This window comes from Octopus sinensis, linkage group LG8, assembly GCF_006345805.1.
Source record: "Octopus sinensis linkage group LG8, ASM634580v1, whole genome shotgun sequence".
Taxonomy (NCBI): Eukaryota; Metazoa; Mollusca; class Cephalopoda; order Octopoda; family Octopodidae; genus Octopus; species Octopus sinensis.
The window spans coordinates 45,095,465-45,116,551 of record NC_043004.1 but is presented as its reverse complement, the minus strand read 5'-3'; the positions used below and the strand labels follow the sequence as shown (position 1 = coordinate 45,116,551).

At 36.1% G+C, this 21,087-nt stretch overlaps 1 protein-coding gene across 10 annotated transcripts in view; it reads right to left on the bottom strand.

Moving 5' to 3' along the window:
• The window catches only part of LOC115215131 (zinc finger CCCH domain-containing protein 10-like), a 608,296-nt gene that overhangs the window by 414,592 nt on the left and 172,617 nt on the right, over nt 1-21,087 (bottom strand). For 2 of the 10 annotated variants that reach the window (XR_005000357.1, XR_005000361.1), the window contains exon 2: nt 19,018-19,111. The exons of the other annotated variants lie outside the window; for them this stretch is intronic. The gene's annotated coding sequence lies outside the window, so the exon portion shown is untranslated. The remainder of the gene's footprint in view (nt 1-19,017; nt 19,112-21,087) is intronic. 10 annotated transcript variants of the gene reach the window in all.

Genomic DNA, 21,087 nt, shown 5'->3' with positions numbered 1-21,087 from the left:
GAGAGGGGTTTAGGCAATAACACTGACCCCAGTACTTGATTGGTACACATTTTATGGACTCCATAAGGATGAAAGACAAAGTCAATCTCAGTGGAATTTGAATTCATGGCATAAAGAGCTGGAAGAAATGCTACAAAGCATTTTGTCCAACACACAAATGATTCTGCCAGCTTACAGCCCAAGGAATATAGTATTAGCAATATTAACAACGATGACAATAACAATGACAGTAATAACAACAACAACAACAACAATAATAATAATAATAATAATAATAATATAATAATAATAATAATAATAATAATAATAATAATAATAATAATAATAATAATAATTTTCTTATATTATTGCTATTTTCTAAAGGATAACACTTGACAAATTTTAACTGTTTAATGTTTACAGAAAAATGAAATTGGGATATGGGGTGTTGCTTTTAGATTAAATGCAAAATATTCAGAGTACTCTTTATAGCAATAAACAAATAGCAAGAGAGTTTGTTTTTCAGCTATCTTAAGGTTAGCACTGGCACCAGATTGTCTCAGGGAGATGGAAGCAAAACACATCTTGATGTGAAAGGTCCCTTAATTACAGTCTTTGCAAGAATCATCTACAATTTATCAAAATCTCTTCTGTCTAACTGCTTTCTTTATTTCTTTAAAAAAAAATAATTCTTCATTTAACCACATTGTGCATAAGCATAATATATACTGATATATGGGTGTGTGTGTGTGTGTGTGTGTGTGTGTGTGTGTGTGCATAAGGATAATAATATCTGTGAATGTAAATGTGTGTTCATGCTATACAAGCATTTGCGTAGTTATGTAGGTATACATACATATATTTATATATATGGGTACAATATTATGAGTAGAAATACATAATCACATAAAGCTCATATTCCTCTCATCCATTATTTCAAAAGAAACATAAATATGTTTATAGAAACATACAATTTTCCCACAGAGAAATGTCATATGTTTACAGAATATAAAAAATAAAAATGTTATACACACAGTAGAAATAATTCAGATTCATTTTTAATAAATTATATACACACACACACACAAATAGCAAGTTATATAAATACATGTATATTCACGTGTGTAATGTTTTTATGCAAACAGAGAGAGAATTATCTCTCACATTTTAAAACTACAGAAGAATAAAGAGTCGGGTGCCTGACTATAAATCCTCATGGATTAACTACATAGATACAGTATTTGCTTTATAACCATGCAGTTTCAGGTTCAATCCTACTGCATGTCACCTTGGATAAGTGACTTCTATTATAGCGTGAGGCTGAGTAATGCTTTGTGAATGGAACCAGTAGAAGGAAACTACCCGTACGCAAACCCATCGTGTGTGTTTGCGTGTGTGTGTGTGCGTGTGCGTATGTATGTGTGTGTGTGCACATGTTTGAGCACAGTGACAGTGTGCAGTTCAATGTTTAGGGCACTACACTCAAGGTTGTAAAGTTGCAGTTTTGTTCCCCAACCTGGGAAGGGCACATTGCTGAAAATGACAGGTAACAGTTAAGAACTAGACTTTTGACAGATTAGCATTCTTTTAAAGAGGAGTGTTGTAACCTTGTTTGCTTACACATCACAGAAATTGAGATAAAGTCCAACCTAATAAGCCTTATTGGCTTCTGGCAGACCCCCATGCATGAGTGGGGTGGAATGGGATTCATGCATGAATGCTGACGTTTCTGAATTTTCACAAGTTGATCTGAACAGCAAAACAGTGATGTCACGCTTGCATTTCCTGTTATTCTGCACTTTCAAAGTCCAGAGAGATAAAATTAAAAATTTCTGATTAGAGGAAAAAATAAAATAAGGCAACAAGAAGGATGCCTGGATGGACGTAAAGTACTACCTTAAGTAAATATCTGTTCAGCACATTCCAATATGAAATAAATTGTGTGTGAGTGTGCATGTGTGTGTACACGCCTCCACTATGATTTCATAAAGGAATATAAACAAATGACACTGTTTGTATGAACAATGACTTTTGTAAGCAGAGAGTGTGCACAAGTCAAGACAAGGGGAATACAAACTCATCCATGCACATGCACACATGTGCACACCTATGCACATGATGGGCGACTTCTAATTTCTGTCAACTATATTTCATCCCCAAGACATTGGTCAACCCACAATTACAGTAGAAGACATCAGCCAGCTGTGACCACGCAATGAAAACAAGCACAAAAACCACACAGTTCCAAACTGCACTTCCTACCCACACAGCAATACCTTTATATATAGGTAGGTACACACACACACACCACACACACACACACAGACACACACACACATATACACACATACAGACATACGTAAATACAGTAATCCCTTGACTACTGTGGGTGTTATGTTCCAAAACACCCTGCAATAGGTGTAAATCTGCGAAGTAAAAACAGGACTTTACTCTTTTACTCTCTTTTACTTGTTTCTGTCATTTGACTGTGGCCATGCTGAAGCACCGCCTTTAATCGAGCAACTCGACCCTGGGACTTATTCTTTTTGAAAGCCCAGTACTTATTCTATTGGTCTCTTTTGCCGAACCGCTAAGTTACAGGGACATAAACACACCAACATCGGTTGTCAAGCAATGCTAGGGGAACAAACACAGACACGCACACATACATATATATACGACAGGCTTCTTTCAGTTTCCGTCTACCAAATCCACTCACAAGGCATTGGTCGGCCCGGGGCTATAGCAGAAACACTTGCCCAAGATGCCACGCAGTGGGACTGAACCTGGAACCATGTGGTTGGTTAGCAAGCTACTTACCACACAGCCACTCCTGCGCCTACTGAATATATTTTTTTAATATTTTTATAATTTGTACATATTTAATTTATCATAAATGCAGAACAACACCACGGAGGACTCTACATAAGCTTAAATAATAAACCGTGATAGGTGAACTGCAATATGGTGATGGACCACTATACATACTACAAGACATTCCTTTACACATGCATCATACAGTCTTCCTTATGCATGAATGAGAAACTGTTTGTTTTCAATAGGTATGATTGTAGGGTGAGAAAGTTTGCTTTTCAGTCAAATGGTTTTCAGTTCAGTCCTCCCACTGCACTGTATGTTGGGCAAATGTTTTCCACTATAGTCTCAAGACAATCAAAGCCTTGTGAGTGGATCTGATAAACAAAAACTAGAAGCCAACTGTGTGTGTGTGTGTACACATATGCATGTGTCTGCATGCGTATGTTGTGTGTATGCATGTGTGTTGTGTGAGTGTGCTTGTTTCCCTGCCTGACATTGTATGATAATGGTAAATAAAAACCACCGTAAAAGTGGTGTCATTTATTTCCAATCTGCCATGAAAATATGTCTGGTCATGGGGAAATATCATCCTGTACAGAAATAGGTGAGGGTTGGCGACAGGAAGCACATGCAGCAGTAGAAAATCTGCCTTGGCAAAATCTGTGTGACCCATGCAAGCATGGAAAAGTGAACATTAAACCAGTTTTTACATCAATTCCATTGATGTTTCTCATTATTTGGCTGAACATCCTCATCAGCTCCTTTGCTTGTAACTAAAGGAAACAGGTATTTTCTTGTTATTTGGTAATTGGACTGGGTAACTTGAAGAGTTATGTAGGTAGATCATTTGTCAGTTACTCAGTACCATTGGAATATTTTTCAGAGTAGGCAAGATTTATAGGTGGCAGCAATAGATTGCAGTGTGTTAACCTTGACTTCAAGCTAAATATTTGATAAGATCATTAGATTTAAACAAAATCAAAGGAATTGTGAAATAGGAAAATCTAAATGGCTTATAAGAGAAAAGGGAGTTTGCATAGATGATGAGGTAGGTAAACAAAATAGATTAATGAGATTTTAAAGGATAACATTATAGGAAATCATAGAATATCATGAAATAACAAAAAGTGAAAAACAAAACAGAATGGCTGAATTATAAAATAGAATGAATTTGAAATAAAGTAAACAAAATAGATTAATGATATTTTAAAAGCAAGAAGCAATACATGTTGACAAAAGAGATGAATTTTCTTTATGCAATAGCTGAATGAAAATAAAGTGTTTGTTAAAGGTATACTGTCTTGTTATAAGAAGCTAATGTGAGAGAGGGGAGCAGGTATGCAACAGTTCTAGTTCAAGAAATTACCAAAAATTGCAGCAATCCCCCACATATGGAGATTATAAATTATAGAGAAAAGGGAGTGAAGAATCATGAAATAGCAAAATAGAGTGGAGAAAGAATGTATGTAGGTAAACAAAACAGAATGAAGAATAAAAATGAGAAACAACTCAATGTTGATGAAAGATGAAATTTCGTACATACACATATGCAGAGTGAACCAAAAGTTAGATAGCTAATAACAGAACTTTTCATCAAACCTCTCCCACAAATCATCATCTTCAATACCAGAATGCTTGGAATTGTATAGTTTTCTATCTCTAGATTCTTAGTTAAAAACTTGAAGGTGAGAGTATTTTAACGTTGAACTTATTTTATCATACTCCTCCTCCAAAATAATAACAATAAAAATAATGGCACAGTGCACAGCGCTGTGCCATTATTATTATTATTGTTATTATTCAAATCAAAAAGTAAACTGCCTTCCAGTAAATTTGTTGGAAACTGGGTGACAATTGCAAGCATTGTCTAAGCACACAGGCCTATTCTGAGCATGCACTTGTAGAGGGAAGAAAGACAGCTAAGAGAAGGAAGTTGCCTTAGTGGTCAAGGTGGCCATGCTTTTGTAGGGTTTCCACAACTAGCCCTCAGAAAGTCTCCCATTTTGGGGGAATTATTCATTGTTGAAATTTATATTTATTGTTGCTCTTCTTCTTACATGCTCCTTTATGTAATCCAAAATTATATCATCCTGTACCATCCCTAATGATTTTGTAAACTCTTAACAGTTAATAAAAAATTGTTATTATTATTATTATTATTATTATTATTATTATTATTATTATTAAGGTGGCAAGTTGTTAGAATTGATAACATGTCGGCAAAATGCTTAGTGGAATTTCACCCATCTTTTATGTTCTGAGTTCAAATTTCACCAAGGTCAAATTCACCTTCATCCTTTCGGGCTCGATAAATTAAGTAGTACCAGTCAAGCACTAGAGTTGATGTAATTGACTACTACTAATATCATTTTATTATTATTATTATTATTATTATTACCCTCATTATTATTGTTATTATTATCATTATTATTATTACCCTTATTATTATTGTTGTTATTATTATCATTACCCTCATTATTATTACTACTACTACTACTACTATTATTCAAAAGCTATTGCATGCTAATTTAAATAGTAGGGATGCTATCCTGAGGTCTGGCGACAACAAGTCTCTTCAACACTCAATAATCTTTCTTTGCATTCCTGCAGAAGACAGGATGGCACTTTCCTGCAGGTCAACAATACCTGTCATAATTCCAATATCTATCAGCCTCTTAGGTGTTCCACCATCTTTTCATCTCTTAGGCAAGGTTTTGATTGATATTTCTTAATTTTCTCGATTTCTTTGATATCCACTACTGTCATATGATATTGCGAAATCTATGATCTTACACTTTTTTTTTTCCTTCTTTGGTCTTCTACAATCATATCTGGTTTCCTTGCTTCAGAGAGAGTATGGTCAGTTTCTATAGAAAAATCCAATAAAATCCTATAATTATCATTCTCGATCACGCTCTCTGATTTTTGTTTATATTGCTCATCTATTATCATCACCATTATTATTATTGTTGTTGTTGTTGTTGTTATAAAGGTAGTGAACAGGAAAAGTAAAGAATAACAAGCTATGTCTTAATTTAGTTTTATATTTCTGCTTCAGTTTAAATCCTTCTCACCTTTACCTACTAAGTATTAAATGAATAAAATAAGACACCAGCTACTTAACAGGGTCCACTAAATCAAACCCTCATGGACATGTGCAGATTTTTCATACACTTAATTGTTTTACATCCAATTGCTTTACATCCATTTTTCCATATTACTGAAGCTTTGCTTTATAGCCAGATGCCCTTCCTGCTTTTCAAGTAAGGGATTATTTATTCCATTTGTTTAAACAACCTTTTAGGTGAAGGGTAGGATGTAAACAAAAAAAGTTGTGTGCTTATATACATACATACATATATATATATACATGGCTAGCCTTAGGAAGTGAGGGGGGAATTTCTGAGGGTCAACCCTACCTCACCCATCTCCAATTTCTGTGGAAAAAATTATTTGCAGAAACAAATAAAAAGCATTATTTAACACCATAATCAGGAAGGGTGTCAAACTATAAATTTGCCAAACATTTTTACAATTGGTAAGCAAAACTATATCTAAACTACACTTTAGACGGTAAAAATTGGAAAGAAATTTAGAAAGATCCCAAAGAAACTTTCATCTGTTGCATGATGATGTACTAAAAGAGATATACATAAAATGCAAATTAATAATTCGAATTTTTCAGGAGCTAGTTGAATGCTTACCTTTATTTTTTTTTCTATAACCTCTGTTGTAGAAAACACAGTGCTGTCTGTGTGGCAAGAAGCCTGTGTCTTAGCTATATGGTTCTGGGTTTAGCACCACTGTGTCACACCAAATGTTACCTACTATCTTTCTCTCTCTCACTGTTTTTTTTTTTTTATTTAATCCAAAACCTGAATGTGTGCCATTGCAAAGAGATTTTCTCTTTTGAACAGGAAACAAGCAACTTTATCTCACCTCCTCTCTCTATCTCTCTGTACACACACAAACACATACATGCATGCATGCATGCACACACAATTCACCACACACTAAAAAATACATACACATACAATCATACCCATACTAACATGTATTTTCAATAGTTAAAAGCATGTTTTTCAATACAGCACCACATATAACACTGTACACTCCTGTGGTGAGACAAGATGCCTGCATTACATGCAGTTTGCTGTTTTAGAGCAAAATCTGTTGGTTATTGGTTGCTGATAAGCATAACTGTGTAGAATATATAATCTATGATTTGGATAGAATATAAACCATGTGGATTTTGTAGAACATTGTCAATCCATGTGAACTGCATAGATTATATACTGTGTGAATTGTTTAAATTAAATTCCATGTGAATTGTGTAATACATAACAATATTAACCATCCATATTTTCCACCCACTATTCTTTGGAGTGTCATAGGTGTAAAGTCCCCAGGTATCTTCTCCACATGGTCCCATCAGAAGCAACACTTTGCAACAGGATTTCCAAGCATGACCAACTGAGATAAGGATATCTCATACTTGGTCTAACCCTAGATCTCCTACCAGAATCTGTGTAGCAATTCTTTCCTGTGACATTCTAATCACATATACCATTGTGTAGAATATGTACCATGTGATATGTCACATAAGAGAACCATCCGAACGTGGCTGTAGCCAGCACCACATCACCTGGCCTCTGTGCCGGTGGCACGTATCAAACACCATCCGATCGTGGCCATTGCCAGCCTCGCCTGGCCTTCGTGCCGGTGGCACGTAAAAAGCACCATCCGAGCGTGGCCGTTCGCCAGCCTCGTCTGGCACCTGTGTCAGTGGCACATAAAAAGCACCCACTACACTCACGGAGTGGTTGGCGTTAGGAAGGGCATCCAGCTGTAGAAACACTGCCAGATCTGACTGGGCCTGGTGCAGCCTTCGGGCTTCCCAGACCCCAGTTGAACCGTCCAACCCATGCTAGCATGGAAAGCGGACATTAAACGATGATGATGATGATATAGCATATGCTATCTAGTCAATTGTGCAGATTATATACCATGTGAATCATATAGAATATATATACTACATGGGTTTTGTTATATAATATTGAAAGGTGATCTTGTGTAGGGTATGCACCGTTTAAATTGTTTTGACAAAATTGAAAGTGGTCTGTAAAGAGTGTTTCACACAGTCTACATAATGAAAGTATTTATCTCAAGTTGTGAGTGAAGCAGTGAGCCTTGTGAGTCCATATAATACACACACACATACACTCTCTCATACACATATATGATCATTATTATGAACTATAGTTTTCACTCTAATACGCCTCACATCTAATTTGTTTTCATTTCAAGATAATTATTTTATTTTTGTATCATTATTATAATTTCTTCTTATTTTCTATTTTTATCTTTCTTGCTCTTTCTCTCACTTCTCCATTACATCTTTCCCACTTTTCCTCTCCTTCTCTCTCTCTCTCTTATTTCTCCATTACATCACTCCCTCACTGTTTCTTGTAATTTCATTTCTAAAAGTCAAAGCATTTTGAAATTACACAAGTCATGTGTCTGGTTCATTTTGTCACAATTAACAATCAACAGTAATGTGGATGATTAGTCAGCTAAAGTCTATATGACAATGCACCTAATTATATAAGAAATTGGCTTCAATATTGCACAAATAGGATATAGAACAGTTGATTAGTTTCTCCAATTAAAATATGTAGACTGGCTGGACATTTTCTTCAGTTTTTTTTTCTTTTTTGCAATTTCTTTTTACTTTTTGTAATATTTATTTTTTCGTTCATCTACTTTCAGTTTTGTACTTCCATCGATACTTAATGAGGTAAGAGACTTGATGGTTGATGATGTTCTTAATGTTTTAGTTCAAAGTAAGTTATGATTGAGAAGAGCATACTGCTGACCAGAAGCACTCCAGTAGTGACCATCATGACTACATCATCTAAAATGTTCCTTTTATTTAAAAACCTTTCTTTTTTCAAACAGTAGGTTGTAATTTGAATAAAATTTGGCTGCTATTACTTGCACGTCACCCAACTGAATTGTGGTTCTTTTGATAATATAATCCGGCTTGTATCATTATAACATGAAAATAATGATATATCATCATTGTCCTTATCTACGGTTTAACAGTTAATTTTCCATGTATGTTCAGATGCTCTTCCAAACCTCATTTGCTTCCATGTAACATGGTATATTCTGTAGTCCTTTGAATAAAGAACCACTGGTTGAACACATTAACAGCAGACTGTAAACAAATAACATTGTATGAACTATGACTTTGTTTACCAATAAAGGCTTAAACATGAAAACAAAGACGCACATACATCATCATCATCATCGTTTAACGTCCGCTTTCTATGCTAGCATGGGTTGGACGATTTTGACTGAGGGCTGGCGAACCAGATGGTTGCACCAGTCTCCAATCTTGATTTGGCAGAGTTTCTACAGCTGGATGCCCTTCCTAACACCAACCACTCCGAGAGTGTAGGGGGTGCTTTTCATGTGCCACCGGCATGGGGGCCAGTCAAGCGGTACTGGCAACGACCTCGCTCGAATCCTTTTACACATGCCACCAGCATGTAAGGTGACTTTGGTAACGATCACGCTCAAATGGTGCCCTGTTACGTGCCACTAGAATGGAAGCCAGTTGACTGCTCATATACATATAAGACCTTGCTCAGCCCAAAACCATAGTAGAAATCTCCCCACAGTGAACCCTAAACTATAAGGTTACAAAGTGAAGGTCTTAATTCTATACTCATGCTTGCATCTATGGTGCATAGATATTGCAGTGTAACATAAAAGGCACAATACAACACAAATCCTCTGGCATTATACACCACTGTATCAACCAGATTACTGGATATTATTATACATTCTGGTTACAATGTGCTTCCTTGTATAGCTTTAGCTTTCGAATGATGCCACCCAGCTGGGTAAGCAGACAGTCCAACATTCTCCCTGACTTGAACATCTGTCCATCTCAGGGTTACCCATTTACAGCTGAGGTGATGGAGCAGCATGAAAGGAAGTGTTTTGCTCAAGAACGCAATGCACTGCCCGCCTATGATTCGAAACTACAATCTTGCAATCTCAACTGCATCATCATAACCACAAAGCTGTACTCATTCACACACATATATATATGTAAAGCATGACGTAACAAAGACTTCAACTGGTCACTAACCTCTCTGTGAGAATTACTAAGAGAAGAGGAGCGGGATTAGTGCAAACCTAAATTAGAGTAGGGGAGGAGTGTGATTCAGACAGGAGGAAGAGTTATGGGACAGGTTATATTAGGTAAGAATTAAATAAATAACTGATGGAAAAAGTCAACCCATGTTGATTTTTCAGTTTATGTTTAAAATAGCCCATAAATAGTATAAATTACATAATAAAGAAAAGTAATGTATGTGATTTTCTCACAGAATTTACCAGCTACAGTTTTAATTTTCTTTTGTTTTTCCTAAATAGGTTCAACCTTACATTGTATAGAAGGTATATATGCATGGTATTTGAAATCTACATCTTGAGAAGCACTTAGAGTATTTGCTGAAGACTTCATTGGGGTTATAGATGAACAGACAGACAATTCTCATGCACATGTACACACTTTCACACAAATATGTTATTTTCCTTCCCTCACAAAATCTCATATACTTGTTCAATCTCTTCCACCACCCTCTCTTTCTCTCTCTCTCTCTCAATAATACAATTTTGCAACGTTATATAAACCAGTAAAAGAAAAATACAAAATAATTTTAGAATAGGAGAAATGAGTAGTTAAAATGTTTATGGTTACTGTTATTACATCAGTGGTGTGTAGGAACTGAAATAGCTCCAATAAAAAGAATTCTAAGAAATGGTTTAATCTCTATTCTTATACTACAGGCTTCATAAAATAAATGATAATACTAAATATATGTGTAAACGTAATATGTTTTGTTAGAGGAGTATGTTTTGAAATAATATACCTCCTACAAGCTGAGATATTGTCTGCGTGTGCTTTCAGTGCTCCCAAGTTGAGTTCACACATCTGCTCGTGCCCAAAAGATGTACCCAAAAAGCAAGAATCAAACTGAGAAAACTGCCTGCACTTAATTAAGTTGATAGATCTACAACTTCAAAATGTAGCAGATGGATCTACAACAACAGTATTAAGAGAGGGGTCTCTGCCCTCGTTATCAATGAGATCAACATACTTATTATGAACTAACAGATCTACACCCTTATCATAAGAGCCTGGGCCTTAAACCCGCTACCTAGTAATGCAAGCATAGTCTTCACAGCTTGATATCCTTATTATAAATTCAGAGCTACATACTCTGTCTGGGCTAACATGTCTATGATGACCATCTCCTCCTCCATGCATACATCTGTGCACCCTCCTTTTATGCCAAATGTAGTATCATTGTTTTATCATAGTAGTGCTGCATATGTTTTGCATAAGTGTCAGGTGACTCAACTTGATGGTCATGTGATGAAGGTTAATTTGATTTAACAAGGGAGTGCATGTAACAACTGCATTATTTCGATAAACAGTTTATCATGGGACTTCAAGTGTACACCTTCATGAGAAACTGAGAAATATGCAACCTCATAATGAAATGAGAAGTCTATACCCTCATTTCAAACTCACATGCATAAGCCCTCAAAATTTGATATTTGATGGCAAAATACCACTTCAAGAATACACCAGAAAGAAAATATCCCTTAAATGCAGGCATTGGCATGTGGTTGAGATAGGCACAGGCATAGCTATGAAGTTAGCTTGCTTCCCAACCATGTGGTTTTAGGTTCAGTCCCACTGTAGAGAATCTTGGGAAAAGGTCTTCTACAAAAGCCATGGGCTGACCAAAGCCTTATGGGTAGATTCAGTAGACAGGAACTGAAAGAAGCCTCTGTGTGTGTATATATGTTGTGTGTGTGTCTTTGTCACCCCATCACCACTTGAAAACAGATGTTGTCTTATGTCCTCATCACTTAGTGGTCTGACAAAAGAGACCAATAGAATAGGTACCAAACATAAAAAATAAGTACTAGGGTCAATTTGCTTGGCTAAACCCTTCGAAGTAGTGGCCCAGCATAACCACAGTCCAATGACTGAAAGAAGTAAAAGATAGATACTCCCACCAAAAGAAAAAAGAGAAAATTGAAAAAGATAGATGATTACAAAACGAACATTAAAAATATGTGACCAAGACTCAACAGTTACTTCCCTCAAGGTAAATTATACCATTTACATCAGAGCTGCAAGATTAAGATGGTTCATTAGTAGAGTAACCATAGATACCAGGAAGCATGAAAAGAATATTGGAATGGGTGTGTACGTTAAAGAAGCAGCTAAGAAGGAAATGTTTGGGTTTGGAGGAAGGAAATAATGTTTTGTTGTTGCCTATATAAATTGAAAATGGTGAGAAATGATCTCTATAGCAGACATTCCAGACAGGAACAACATGGAACAGTAAAAATAATGAAGCTTATTATGGTTGTATTAGGTGTGTGTGTGTGCATGCATGAGAGAGAGAGAGAGAGAGAAACAGATGGCTTACTAAGTATGCATGTATAAGATTGCAGTTGGTATAAGTGAGTGTATATTATGATCATGTGTATCCATTAAGTTTGTATGTTGCTCTGAGTAACCATTTGGTGTGTCTATGTATGAGTGTCTATAAGTCTATATTAGCTACGTGTATAAGAGTGCCCAATTGGTGTGTATGTGTGAGAGAGATAGAGAGAGAGAGAGTATGCCTGCATAAATATTTAAGCCTACACAAATACATAACTCAACATTTCATTATGTAAGAGTCATTAGAACATTGGAAAGAATGCCTCACTGTATGTATTGCAACACACAGAGCTCTTAGTTCAAATCACGCTCTGGTCAACTCTGCCCCCACTTCAGTGTAGACGAAAAATAAAGTACTTCTCCAGAGTGGATGATTGGTGAAACTGTCAGTGTAAGGCAAGATACCTCATGGTATCTCTTCTGGTTCTTCGCCTTCTGAAAGCAACAACGGTGATGACACTGATGCCAAGCTGTACCAATCTGAGTTCATGGCATTTCTTTAGATAAAAAAATATTGGTAGACAGGTGAAACTTGTATGCATAAATAAGTGCAAGTTTTTCCTCTAAAATTTTGTCCCTCCACACACACATGAATATTCATATGCTTAAAAAGAGTATGAGAGTATGTGTGTGTGTATGTATATATATACATTCAAAATGTGACCGCATGTGTACCGTTGGCAATTTTTTTTTCTCTGTCTTCCCTTCTCTGGATCTTTCCTTTTCCTATGTTTCTGACGAAGAGCTCCGCTCAAAACGTTAAAACCTCCTTCTTTCCTTCCTTCCTGAGCGTCCAATAATATTATATTTGTTCCACGTCCTTGCGTTGTTGTGTTTTCTCTTTGTGTTTTCATGTTTGGATTAACTATATATATATATATATATATATATAATCATCATCGTTTAACGACCGCCTTCCATATTGGCATAGGAGACACACACACACACACACACACACACACACACACACACACAAGCAATATGTGGTCACCAACCTATAAAGGAAGACATTAACAATGAATGAGAATTGATTCAAGGCACAATGACCCACCAAGCCAATGCCAGCATGGAAACTGATCATAAAATGGAGATGATGATGATGATGATGACATTCATATAGCTAGATCATGTTGTAAATGTATATGCATGTTCATACACATAAATTAAGTGTATGCAATTAGCTCAGTTGTTTACCTTCCTGAATGTGTGTGCATTACATGGTTGCGTGTATGAATGATATAACTGCATATAAAGATTTAAGTTTACATGTGTACATGTAAGTCATCATCATGATTACTACTGTTTTAATTTTTATCTGCTTTTCCATGCTTCTGTGGGTCAGACAAAATTACATTGAGGCAGAGATTTCTATGGTCAAATGCTCTTCCTGATGCCATCCCTCATCTGTTTCCATGCAAGTGTGTACGTTTATGTGTGCATGCATCGATAAAGCTATGTGGATTCCCTTACGTACATGTCATAATGTGTGCCAACCATGGTAAATGCATGTATGAGGCAGAATCTTCAGGTCAATCTCAGTGCATATAAACATGCTCTTTATATACAAGCACACCAAAAGAATTATTTTCATTGGCATTATAATCGCTGTTTTTCTTCTTTTCTTTTCTGATAGCAAATTTTTATCACAGCACAGTGCTGTATATAGCTTAATAACTAACGTTATTTATTATTGCATCAGTATTTTAAATATGCATCACTCATTTCTGAAGATGACTGCTGAGCGTGGAACACAATGCTGAACGTTCAATATTTTTTGAATATGAAAGATCCATTTGTGGTGTCAAATATCATATGATACAACAGTTCAGCAAGCATTTTATGTTATACTTCATGCATGAGGCTGACAATATTATTCTAAGGCCTCATCTGTTATAGATTATCTGCTTAGGCTGTCACTTGTCAAATGAGAGATTTGTTAACTCAATGTGCATTTCAAATTGGCAAAACTTCACTAGTTAACCTACAACAAATACTAACATACTGAAATGTAATATCTTCCCTACTGTTTCTTCTGATTCTACAAATAGGTTTGCCTTTCTAAAATAGAAAGTGAGGTACTCTTGCTCATCCATGCTTACCTAATTCAAGTGCTTTTCACCCTTTCATCATCCTAACTGTGCTATGACTCCAAACTCTACTCTAAACTTTTCATTCAGACCTTTCCAAAACAAAACTACCACCATAAAGGTGTACTTACCTGTCTATGCTTTCTCAATGGCATCCACCTGATGAAGTTTATGTCGAACATTATCCAGATCAGCCTTACTAGCTAGATAGCTAAAAGGCTATATATACTGTCCCTTCTCCTCATGCTATAACTTTGTTAAGACAAGGCACAGGTATAGCTGTGTGGAAACGGAGTTCACTTTGTAACCATATGGTAACTTGGGCAGAGGACTTCCATTATAGTTTCAGGTTACTGATACATTATGAGTGAAATTGGTAGATAGAAACTGGACAGATCCCACCCAATCATGTGTGTGCATGTATGTATGCGCATCATGTACGTGTGCAGGGTACATGAATGTTAACATTCCACATGTTCGCATGAAAGCATCGAGCAAAAGAGCAAAAAATGGTGGTGTCATTCACATTGTTTGTCAACATATCAGCCTCTAAACTTGCACTTTCAAAGCCAAGTGGAAATATAAACAAAAACCTTTACTTGAATACAAGTAGAAAGCCAGTGGCAAGAAAGCATCTGGCAGAAAGAACAACACCTCATTATAAGTATTCAAGTATTCCTCAAACCTATGCTAGTATAGAAAAACAGACATAAAAACTAACAAAGAAAAAAACAACACTACATTATTTTCTTTGGATTAGTACTTAAAGATTTGGGGAAGAATTTTACTCCTAGGATATATTTTCATTTAAATTTTATATATATTCAAAGAGGGCATGTACTTAAAAAAGAGCACATATAGACACTGTTTTGAAGATGCATTGTCAGGCGCCTATAAAGAGTTGTGTATGATTCATAATATATGTGTTAAGTTCTGTAAACTAGTCACATGTAAAGACAAAATCTGTTACATAAATGTCAAAATGTCTGAAATGAGTCGTAGTTAATAAGATTATCATTTTCCATGTTATTAACCTCATCTATAGAAGTGAAAAACATTGTTTAATAATATTTACATCTAAACGTTGTTTCGAAAAGTGGAATGCCTGAATGACATCAGATGTCATACTAATCATTTTCTCTTTCTCCCCCACTAGATGTGTGTAGTCATGCAGATCTCTCTACAGGAATATTCTCTGCCCCCATCCCATAGTAATCTCCTTGTACCTTAGTATGAAGCTGACCCCTCCACCCTCTACCCATCTCATAGTTTTGTGAACAGCTTCGTGACCTGAATAGTGCAGGTGGCATGACAAACGCACCCACTCCACTCTGTAGAGTGGTTGGCATTAGAAAAGTCATCCAGCCATAAAAACCATGCTAAAGCAGACATTGGAACTTGATGCAGTCCTTGGAAACATGAGATCCTGTCAAACTGTCCAAGCCATGCCAGCATGGAACATGGATGTTAAATGATGATGATGATGATCTATACTATGCTTCAGTGAGTCTGATGGTATCTTGACTGGATTTGAAACTAGAAGACTTTATTTCTAAATTGATGATAATAATCATTCTTACCCATCAGGCCACTGATACTTTAGAAATAGGTATCAGCATGTCTGTGTGGTAAGGAGTTTGCTTCCAAACCACATAGTTTTGGGTTCAATCCCACTGCATGGAACACTGAATCTTCTACAAGCCTGGGCTGACCAAAGACTTGTGAGTGGATTGATAGATGGAAAATAAAGAAGTCCATTGTGTGTGTGGATGTGAGTGAGTGGGTGTGCACGCAAGTGTGTGTGTGTGTATACCTCGTCAGCTCGACCAGTGTTGATTTGCATACATCCTCCTAATTAGAATAAATAGAATAAGAGCCAGACTTCAAAAAATAAGTACTTGGGTTGATTTATTTGACTAAAACCGTTCAATACGGCGCCCCACCATATCAACAGCCAAATGGTTGAAACAGGTAAAAGCTGAAAGGTAAATAAAAGATCAATCTGGCGCTATGTGCAAAATCCATGATTGTGACATACAATAATGATTGGTTATCAAACCAATTGAAATGTAGTGCAGGTATAAATATTAAAGCGTTTTCCATCTCTAAAGATGATTAATGGAATGAGAAATTACTTTCTTACATTTTTAATTATGAAAAGAAATGTATCTTAAATAATGTCTAATGTCACGACAACTAATGTAACATTAAGTAGGTGATATACTTAATAATTTACGTAAAATACTTTCCTTAACGAAGACATTTACCTCTTTGATGGAGAAAGCAAACAACAACAAAAAGGGGGGAAAATGAAAGCAGGGAAAAAAATGGCAACTGTCAAAGATTCTCAAAGAGGAGGTAATTTCAAAAAACATTAAGTGTTGATTCAATTTGATAGAAAAGTGAATTTACTAATGCTAAATTACTATTATTTGTGAGCTGTAATGCTGCTTAGTGGGTATTTATGTGGCTTCGGCTATTGTAAATGCTATTAGCATATGAGGTATTTACTGAGAGTGGGCCACTCATTTCAAATTTTAATATCACAAATATCTGCTTCACAGAATTGCTGCACAAATCTCACAATGTACTTATAGCCAATACATGTGCTGGTGTACAGAGATATCTTATCCGTGGGTGGAATTTACAGAGGCATGGTTGTCTGCTTAAGAAGTTTTGCATAGGAGTGGCTGTGTGGTAAGTAGCTTGTTTACCAACCACATGGTTGCGGGTTCAGTCCCACTGCGTGGCACCTTGGGAAAGTGTCTTTCACTATAACCTCAGGCCGACCAAAGCCTTGTGAGTGGATTTGGTAGACAGAAACTGAAAGAAGCCCGTCGTATATATGTGTGTGTATATATATATATATATATATATATGTGTGTGTGTGTGTGTGTGTGTGTGTGTGTGTGAGCGTGTTTGTATGTGTGTTTGTGTATCTGTGTTCGTCCCCGCAACATAGCTTGACAACAGATGCTGGTGTGTTTACATCACTGAAACTTAGCGGTTTGTTAAAAGAGACCAATAGAATAAGTACTAGGCTTACAAAGAATAGGTCCTGGGGTCGATTTGCTTGACTAAAGGCGGTGCTCCAGCATGGCCACAGTCAAACGACTGAAACAAGTAAAAAAGTAAAAGAGTATAACCAAAAAGTTGTGAGTCTGATCCCACTGTGTCAAGACCATGTGCAAGTTTCTTCTGCTATAGCCTCAGATTGACTAATTCCTCCATTTCAGAAGTCCGTATTTGTATTAACAGTTTGACTCAGTATACACTTAGGTCAACACCAATACAAACATTTGACCCCCACAACATCTGTTGAATGTTTTTTTTCATCTATGTACACACACACACACACATGTATGTATGCACAGAGAAGAAGTAAGAAGGATTAATAAACCCAGGCAGACAGCAATAAAAACACCCAGTGTTAAGTAAATTTGGTTAACTATATCAATCAATAAAATACCAATAAATGCAAGTTAACATCTAAGGTGATTCTTCATGTATGACAAGTAACCTCAAATATCACTTAGAAGAATTTCAAGAAATTCAGAGTATAAGACAACAAGAATAAGAACAGAGAAAATCACATCTTTAATTGGTAATTACACTGTACATATATGTACAAACACATACGAACAGATGACATCTTGTGCACTGCTTTACCAGGCTTTTGGAATTTTTCTTTATTTATGTTAATCAAATCTACATGTTCCTTTATTTTATACATCAACTAGCACTATGACCCGGCGTTGCCGGGTCATAGTGCTAGTGCATGCGTATACAACTGTGTGTGTGTGCACATACACGCGAATACTGTCTAAATCTCTGACCAATCACATACAGCTAGCCGGCATTTTGATTGGGTTTTGGTTAGAAAATTCACAAAAAAGTCACTTCTATTGATTTTTTAATGGCTTTGCGGGGTGACTGGGGAAATATAAAGATGTGCACGACCACCCTTGGACGGTTTTGAATGACCATAGAAAGTGTGAGCCCTCTAGCTGAAAAATTGTGGATTTGTATAAAGGACACACACGCAGACATTTTGCCATTTATATATATAGAGATTCATTTATCTTTAGCCGGGGGGGGGGGGCATTGGATGGGTGCACAAGCGTGAAAAGGAGAAGTGGTGTGCTTCTGTGTGTGTTTTCTGTTAAATATTGTAATACAGGGAAACTTCTATCAAATCAAGCCCAATTTCCAGAAGACAGATATCCCAAAGACTTCTGCAAATACTTTTGGAAAGAGTAACAATGTCACAGTTCTTAATCTACCCTATCAACTTTGAGTGACTAGCTTTAATCTCCATCCCTATCATTATATGTCAACATAATAAAGATTTGTCATAATGGGAAGAAGCATGAGGGATGAATATTCTTACCTTGTGTTTTGTGTAAAGTAATCACTTTTTTTTTAATATTTAGATATGTCACTAATCATGGACTCAATTCTTATGTGTAAAAATGATGGGAGGAAAAAAAATCACACAAAATCATGATGAAAACAAGAATAAAATATCTCAAGAAAATTAAGATGAAATATAGAAATGAAAAGTAACATTATATCTATTAACTTTCTTACCTTTGACAAAGAAAAAATGCCCAAAGCAGGAATTTGTTAAAAATAAAATGTATTGTGTATCCAGTTTATTTTTTCAAAGATGAGATAGACTTACCTGCAAAGAGAAAAACAAAGAAACATAAATTTTTTTTCAAAGACATTGGAGCAAAACAACAACAACAATTTCAAATTTTGACACAAAGCCAGAAATTTTACAGATAGCTGGCAGCATTAGTTGATTATATTAACCCCAGTACTTCTTTCATACTTTATTTTGTTAAGCTCGAAATAATGACAGGCTAAGCTGACCATTGTGGGATCTTAACTCAGAATGAACAAAATCAGAATGCACACCAACACTAACAACACTACCAATCCACCCAATAATTTTTTCTACTACAGCCACAAGGTCTGATATTTGAGTGGGGGTGGGTAGTTGATTAGACTGGCTTCAGTTTTCAACTGGTACTTATTTTATTGATCCTGAAAGAATGACAGGTAAAGTCAACCTCAGCAGAATTTGTGCTCAGAATGTAAAGATAGACAAAATCTTACTAAGGATTTTGCCCAGTGTGCTAATGACTATCTCCTCACCACCTTAACAACAACAACAACAATAATAATAATAATAATAATAACAATAATAATACTTTCTACAATAGGCACAAAGCCTGAAATTGTGGAGGAGGGGACTAATTAATTACAAAGGTAACGTCAAGCTCAGCAGAATTTTAACTCAGAACACAATGACTGGAAAAATGCTGCTAAGCATACAAATTCTCAGGAATCAGTGAAATAGACAAGGTGGAACACATAAATGAAAGGATGGAATATTACAGACATACTGGATTGAGATATGTAACAGCGCTAAATGCAAAAACAAAAAAAAATACAAGCTAATAGGCACCAATAACACACAAACAGTCCCAGTAATAATTTATAGTTATAATATTCTCAACTGATACTTAACGAACTAGAAAGACTAGACAGAATGCTGAACAGTGCTAATCGGACTGGCAAGACTAGACAGAAATAAATAAGAAGAAAACAAAAAAAGATAATGACTAATGACTGCATTTAGAATATATCATCCATAATTCGAGATAGAAAGATTATGTTTATCAAGAATGGAGGGAAGTTAGAGGCTTTATGCAAATTGGAAACTATTCACTGTAGGACTGTAAAAAAATCTATTAACGGTGTGGCTATGAGGTTGAAAATCTTGCTTCCTTATCATGTGGTCTCTGGTTCAGTACCACAACATGGCACCTTGGAAAGTGTCTTCCAGTATAGTTTCAAGCCAATCAAAGCCTAGTTGGTAGATGGAAACTGAAAGAAGCTTGTTATGTGTGTGTATTTGTGTGGCGCTTGTCCCTCATCACTGATCAACATCCAGTATCAGTTTGTTTTCATCCCAGTAACCAAGTAGTTCAGCAAAAGAGGTCAACAGAATAAGTATCAAGCTTTAAAAAATAAGTACAGGTATCGATTTGTTTGACAAAAACCTTTCGACCCCAGTGCGTAACTGGTACTTAATTTATCGACCCCGAAAGGATGAAAGACAAAGTCGACCTCGGTGGAATTTGAACTCGGAACGTAACGACAGACGACATACGGCTACGCATTTCGCCTGGCGTGCTAATGTTTCTGCCAGCTCGCAGAAACACACACACAATGGCCTACCACACAGTTTCTATCAAACAAATTTCTTCACAAGGCATAGGTGGGCCTGCAACCATAATAGAAGACTGACCAAGGTGCCACACACTGGAAGTCAACCTCAAACCACGTGGTCGCAAACTGAAGTTCTTAACTACACAGCCATGCCTACACCTGTTTATTCATTAATTTTTTTTTTTTTCTAGGATAGCAGGGAATGTGATTTAAAGGAGATTTTGCCGTACATTCTAATGGGTTGAGAGAACACAAAGTGACTTCACACATTGTTTTCACATCAGCCTATTGTATCACGGGAGGGTGAAAAAAAAAAAATTGGTCAATGAGAATAAAAATAACAAGTGTTTCAAAAAATTGTTCCTTTTTAAATAAAGAGTAGTAGTAGTTGTAGTAGTAGTGGTGGTGGTGATAGTG